We start from the raw sequence: 6842 nt of genomic DNA on the forward strand, positions 1-6842 counted from the left end.
TACATCTCTTGCCAGGATAATGACAATTGCCTCCTTCTTATATTCAACGTGCTCCCAACCTTACCTGTTTCCAGCTCATCATGCTCCAAACCACCTCTAAATGCAGAGTGCATACAATCTACCCTTGAGAATGTTCAAATCCTTTGGGTGAGCTATTTGATCATAGAACAGTTATGTGAATATGAATAAGTTTTAGTATAACAATATCACTCCAGGGATTTATCTGAAGAAAATTATTTTTGAAAAAGAAAATAGCTCTATGCAGAAATGTAAATAATTATTTAAATATTAAATAAATACTTATTAGCAGTGGGAAATTTAGAAAATATTAACATTGGAAAAATGAACAAGCAAGGTGATTTATTAGTACAATGATTACAATGAATGCAGTGGTTACATAAGTATAATATCTCTGTATGAACATAGAAGCATTTACTAAATAATATGTGAAACTTTAAGATGAAAAACAACTTTACAATGAGAAGTATGGAAAAGTACATATGCATACACATCTTGAGTAGAACGTAGTCTTGACAGACTTGCATTATTTGTATATATTTGTTCTCCTCCAACTGATCTATAAAATTTAATAAAATACTAAACAAAATAAATATATAAGTCCAAAAGTTTCTGATTTTCTCATGATCACTTTTCCAATGCTTCTCCCCAAATATCAATTATAACATTTTTTCATAAACATTTGGAGCCCCCGTTTTTGGAGTATACAGAGTATATACATGGCCTGCATGTTGGGAAATTCAGGATTGATTGATGGGAAGGGGCTTCTAACTTTCTTCTATACCTCTTCACAGGCTTCCCTGGTAGCTCACATGGTAAAGCCTCTGCCTACAATGTAGGACACCCAGGTTTGATCCCTGGGTTGGGAAGATCCGATGGAGAAGGAAATGGCAACCCACTCCAGTAGTCTTGCCTAGAGATTCTCAGGGATGGAGGAGCCTGGTGGGCTACAGTTCATGGGTTTGCAAAGAGTCAGACACAATTGAGCAACTTCACTTTATACCTCTTCACTATTTGTCTTGTTATGTGCTGTGCTTAGTGTCTGACTTTGCGACTCCATGGACTAGAGCCCACCAGGCTCCTCTATCCATGGGGATCCTCCAGGCAAGAATACTGGAGTGAGTTGCCATGCCCTCCTCCAGAGGGTCTTCCCAGCCCAGGGATGGAGCCCAAGTCTTTACAAACAAAATATTGTTAGTTTTGTTTCCAAGGTGGTTCAGTGGTAAAGAATCTACTTGCCGATGCAGAAACCACAGGAGACGGAGGTTTGATCCTTGGGTTGGGAAGATCCCCTGGAGGAGGAAATTGGCAAGCCACTCCAGGATTCTTGCCTGGAGAATCCTCATGGACAGAGGAGCTTGGTGGGTTACAGTCCATGGGGTCAAAAAGACCTGGACAGACTGAGTAACTGAGCAAAACCACTAATTATTAATAGTTCTCTAGTTAGTTTAAAATTCAATTACATAGAGATAAACAGATGAATTACAAATTTTTACTTGTTTGGTTATTAATATTCAGCGGTGAGCACCGAAGTGTTCAGTTCAGTCACTCAGTCGTGTTCAACTCTTTGAGACCCCATGGACTGCAGTGGGCTTCCCTGTCCATCACCAACTCCTGAAGCTTGTTCAAACTCATAGCTTAAGAAATAAAACAAGACATATAATTATAGACTCAATTGGATTCAATTCAGTTCAGTTCCATCGCTCAGTCATGTCTGACTCTTTGCAACCCCATGAATTGCAGCACACGAGGCCTCCCTGTCCATCACCAACTCTCAGAGTTTACCCAAACCCATGTCCATCAAGTCAGTGATGCCATCCAGCCATCTCATCCTTTGTGGTCCCCTTCTCCTCCTGCCCTCAATCCCTCCAGCATCAGGGTCTTTTCCAATGAGTCAACATGAGGTAGCCAAAGTACTAGAGCTTGAGCTTTAGCATCATTCCTTCCAAAGAACACCCAGGTCTGATCTCCTTTAGAATGGACTGGTTGGATCTCCTTGCAGTCCAAGGGACTCTAAAGAGTCTTCTCCAACACCACAGTTCAAAAGCATCGATTCTTTGGCGCTCAGCTTCCTTCACAGTCCAACTCTTACATCCATACATGACTACTGGAAAATCCATAGCCTTGACTAGATGGACCTTTGTTGGCAAAGTAATGTCTCTGCTTTTGAATATGCTATCTAGGTTGGTCATAACTTCCCTTCTAAGCAGTAAGTGTCTTTTAAGTTCATGGCTGCAGTCATCATCTGCAGTGATTTTGGAGCCAAAAAAAAAAAAAAATAGTCTGACACTGTTTCCCCATCTATTTCCCATGAAGTGATGGGACCAGATGCCATGATCTTCGTTTGCTAAATGTTGAGCTTTAAGCCAACTTTTTCACTCTCCTCTTTCACTTTCACCAAGAGGCATTTTAGTTCTTCTTCACTTTCTGCCATAAAGGCGGTATCATTTGCATATCTGAGGTTATTGATATTTCTCCTGGCAATCTTGATTTCAGCTTGTGCTTCCTCCAGCCCAGCATTTCTCATGATGTACTCTGCATAGTAGTTAAATAAGCAGGGTGACAATATACAGCCTTGATGTACTCCTTTTCCTATTTGGAACCAGTCTGTTGTTCCATGCCCAGTTCTGTTGCTTCCTGACCTGCATACAGATTTCTCAAGAGGCAGGTTAGGTGGTCTGGTATTCCCATCTCTTTCAGAATTTTCCACAGTCGATTGTGATCCACACAGTCAAAGGCTTTGGCATAGTCAATAAAGCAGAAATAGATGTTTTTCTGGAACCCTCTTGCTTTTTCCATGATCCAGCGGATGTTGGCAATTTGATCTCTGCTTCCTCTGCCTTTTCTAAAACCAGCTTGAATATCAGGAAGTTCATGGTTCACGTATTGCTAAAGCCTGGCTTGGAGAATTTTGAGCATTACTTTACTAGCATGTGAGATGAGTCAATTGTGCAGTAATTTGAGCATTCTTTGGCATTGCCTTTCTTTGGGGTTGGAATGAAAACTGACATTTCCAGTCCTGTGGCCACTACTGAGTTTTCCAAATTTGCTGGCATATTGAGTGCAGCACTTTCACAGCATCATCTTTCAAGATTTGAAATAGCTCAACTGGAATGCCATCACCTCCACTAGCTTTGTTTGTAGTGATGCTTTCTAAGGCCCACTTGACTTCCCTTTCCAGGATGTCTGGCTCTAGGTGAGTGATCACACCATCATGATTATCTGGGTTGTGAAGATCTTTTTTGTACAGTTCTTCTGTTTATTCTTGCCACCTCTTCTTAATATCTTCTGCTTCTGTTAGGTCCATACAATTTCTGTCCTTTATTTTGCCCATCTTTACATGAAAATTTCCCTTCTATCTCTAATTTTCTTGAAGAGATCTCTAGTCTTTCCCTTTCTGTTGTTTTCCTCTATTTTATGTCTCCACAAATAGAAATGAGAGGATTATCTTGATAACTCAATTTTTTTAAAAATATACTTTTAGGTGAAACAAAGAGTTTGTAGCATCCTAGGGACGGATTACTTTTCTACACAACTCAAGTCACAGATTCCACAAGCTTTCCCCTCATTTTCCAGGCATACAAAACTCAGGTCACTACAAAGCAGGGAGGTGGCTAAGTACAAAGCAGATGTGTACGGCCACATACTTTGAAGAAAACCTTCAGGGAAGCTTCTAAAAAGGAAGGTATTGGTACAGATGCACCGAAACTATGATTTCAGATCATGAACTACAAGGCAGACTTCTTTAATCAGCAGACAAGAGCAATACTTTATTGAACAATATCAGGAGTTTTAAATATACCTCTTAAGTTCCTTGGGCTTCCCTCATGGCTCAGCGCTAAGGAATCTGCCTGCAATTCAGTTAAAATAAATAGAAAATATAAGCTAAGGATAAAGAGACCTAGAGTGTGGGAAAGACTGTTCATATACCTTTTCAGTGTGTGTGTGTGTGTCTGTGTGTGTGTGTGTGCTCCAGAGGCAGAAATTGAGTTGTGCTCAGCTGCTCAGTTTTGTGTGGACTCTGCGATGCCGTGGACTGCAACCCCACCAGGCTCCTTTGTCCATGGACTTTTCCAGGCAAAACTACACTGGAGTGGGTTGCCATTTCCTCCTTCAGGGGATCTTCCCAACCCAGGGATGGAACCCTCATTGGTAGGCAGATTCTTTACCACTGCACCGTCTGGGCACCCCGAAGTTGAATTAGTCGTGCTTCTAGCATACCATTCACACACATCTGTGTCAGGTCACTCTGATTTATTGAGTCTCTTTCATTCAAATTTCCTTTTCTTCTCTTTACTCCTTATAATAAACAACCATTGTAATAGACTTGGTGTGTGTTTCTTCATTTGTACATATTCTTTTGTGCTATGCATTTAAAATTATATAAATGGCATTGTGCTGTAAATCAGTGTGACTTAGAATGCTGATCCCCAAATTTTTTGTTATAAGTCAGCATTACGATAAGCAAAAAAATTGAGAATTAGTGTAGAAATGTTTCTCCTATATTTTGTATGTGATGATTATATTTATTCAAATGTAATTATATGCCTTTGGAATCTAATAATAAAAAATTGACCTATATTTTGTATATCCTTGCTTTTTTACACTTTGTTTTACTAATAATTATTTTTATTGCATTTTATGGTCTAATAGGCTTGTGACTCATTAGAAATTTAATGAAGCTGGTCCTTTACCACAATTTGAGAAGCACTACTAAGGTCTTCATTGTGCTTACTGCTTTTTCCATTCAGCATTGTTAAGCTCTATCTACAATCTGAGTATTTGGTAACTTCTCTTAATCTCCTTTCGATTCCAAGTCTTACAAAGTGAATATTATTTGACCCCAAAGCTTGTGATTTTTAAAACTGTATTTTTAATTAATATCTAAGTTCATTTCATTATGATCAAAGAACATAATTTTTATGATCTTATTCTTGAGACAGAGTTCACAAATTACTTTGGGACAAAGGAATTATCAGACAAGTAATGGTCCCATGTACCTAAATCATAACCACTCTCCAATAATGATCTGCTTTCAAGAAGAGCATTAATATGTTTCCTTTAATAAGGAAAATGAACTAAAGATAGATAAGGATTAGCCTTGTAAACACAAGTTTTGGCTCAAATGGCTAATCTTGAGCACTGATAGTAGGGTTGACTGCTGGCTGGTACAGCACGCCTCTGTAGCAGGTTTGAAAGCGTTTGGGGAGGGCTGGATGGTGAAATTTCAAGTTCTTGTTAATCTCAGTTTCACTGGGAAATAGTTGAAAGCCCAAGTAGATAAATTCAGATCATGACATTTAATCAGGTCTACAACTGGCTCAAAACTGTCTTTTCCAAATCCCAAATCCAGTATTCTTGGCCCTCTTTCCCATTTCCCAAGTCCTTATCTAGGTTTGCTCTTGCTGGTAACAAAGCATGAAGTAAGCCAAGGTAGATGGGAACCCTCCCTGAATAAATCTGTATGTTGACCCTTCTTAAATAAACAGAGTAGGGCAGATTCTACTCTGCAATGAATGTGACCTGTTTCAAATCCCCAGGGATGACTAACTAGTTAAAGTGTGACTTAGAAAAAAAATGACCTAACATTTAAGTGACCTTGTACTGGAAATGTTCTCCTTCCTAATTTGCTCTTTTTATACCACAAAGCTATGCGAAGGGTCAAATGAAATCATATATGAAACTGCTCCAGAGACAAAGACAAAATTGAATTGCTTTGTGCTGTGAAGATTGGTATTGTTGCATGAGATTTGAATCTAATGTTGGTTAAGTTTGGAAACATAATCTTAAAACTTTAACTTTTTGACCCATATATTTTAATAATTTTAAATTTCCAAATTATTTTTTATTTGCAGAAAAGAAGATACTACAGAGAGTCCCCTATCTGTATCACCCAGTTCCTTTAATGTTAAGCGTCTTATATCACCAAAGCTTGTTTGTCAAAACTTAAGAAACCAATTCTAGTAGTTACTCTTACTTAACTTCCATGCTTTATTCAGATTTCATCAGTTTTTACACTAATGCCCTTTTTTCTGTTCCAGGGTCTGATCTGGGATACACTACATTCAGTTGTCATATCTCCTTAGTCAGTTTTGGCAACAGTTTCTTAGTCTTTCCCTATTGTGTATGAACTTGACTGTTTAGAGAAATATACGGTGGTATACTTGTCAATTTGGGTTTCAATGCTCCATACTTTTTTTGTTGACTTTTGTCTAAGCAAAATTTTACCCAAATGCCTTCTTTTTTTTACTATAAAATGGTCCATTAAAAGTAGAAGAATCATGAAGAAGTAAATCAGTCTTAATAATTAAATTAAACCATAATTTTCATAAATTCCTTGCTATGGAAAGTCTAAATACCTTACAGATACTCTTTTCCCAGATCTCAATACATGACTATTAAATAATACCAACTGATAGATCATGTTTGCTATATTTAATAGAAGAACCACAGTGAAATCAGAGAAGTGTGCCAAATTAAATGAATTTAAGCTGCATGAGGTTGAGATGAATTCATGTTGTTGATATTAACACATCACTAGATTATTCACCTGAATAATGGTTTTACTTTTCAAAAATACCATTTATACCTTAATACACAGTCAACAAAAAATGATATATCCAGCAAAATTTAGCTAAGTACATTGTAAGTAAAATTGATTAATCTTGAAAAATGAATTATTTAATTGATGATATAGTTAAAAGGGCTTCCCTGGTGGCTTAGTTGGTAAAGCATCCACCTGCAGTGCAGGAGACTGCTTGCAATTCAGGAGACCTGGGTTCAAAACCAAAGGAAATGAAGCACTGGCCACACTTAAGGGACCT

The sequence above is a fragment of the Budorcas taxicolor genome, chromosome 17, assembly GCF_023091745.1.
Source record: "Budorcas taxicolor isolate Tak-1 chromosome 17, Takin1.1, whole genome shotgun sequence".
NCBI lineage: Eukaryota > Metazoa > Chordata > Mammalia > Artiodactyla > Bovidae > Budorcas > Budorcas taxicolor.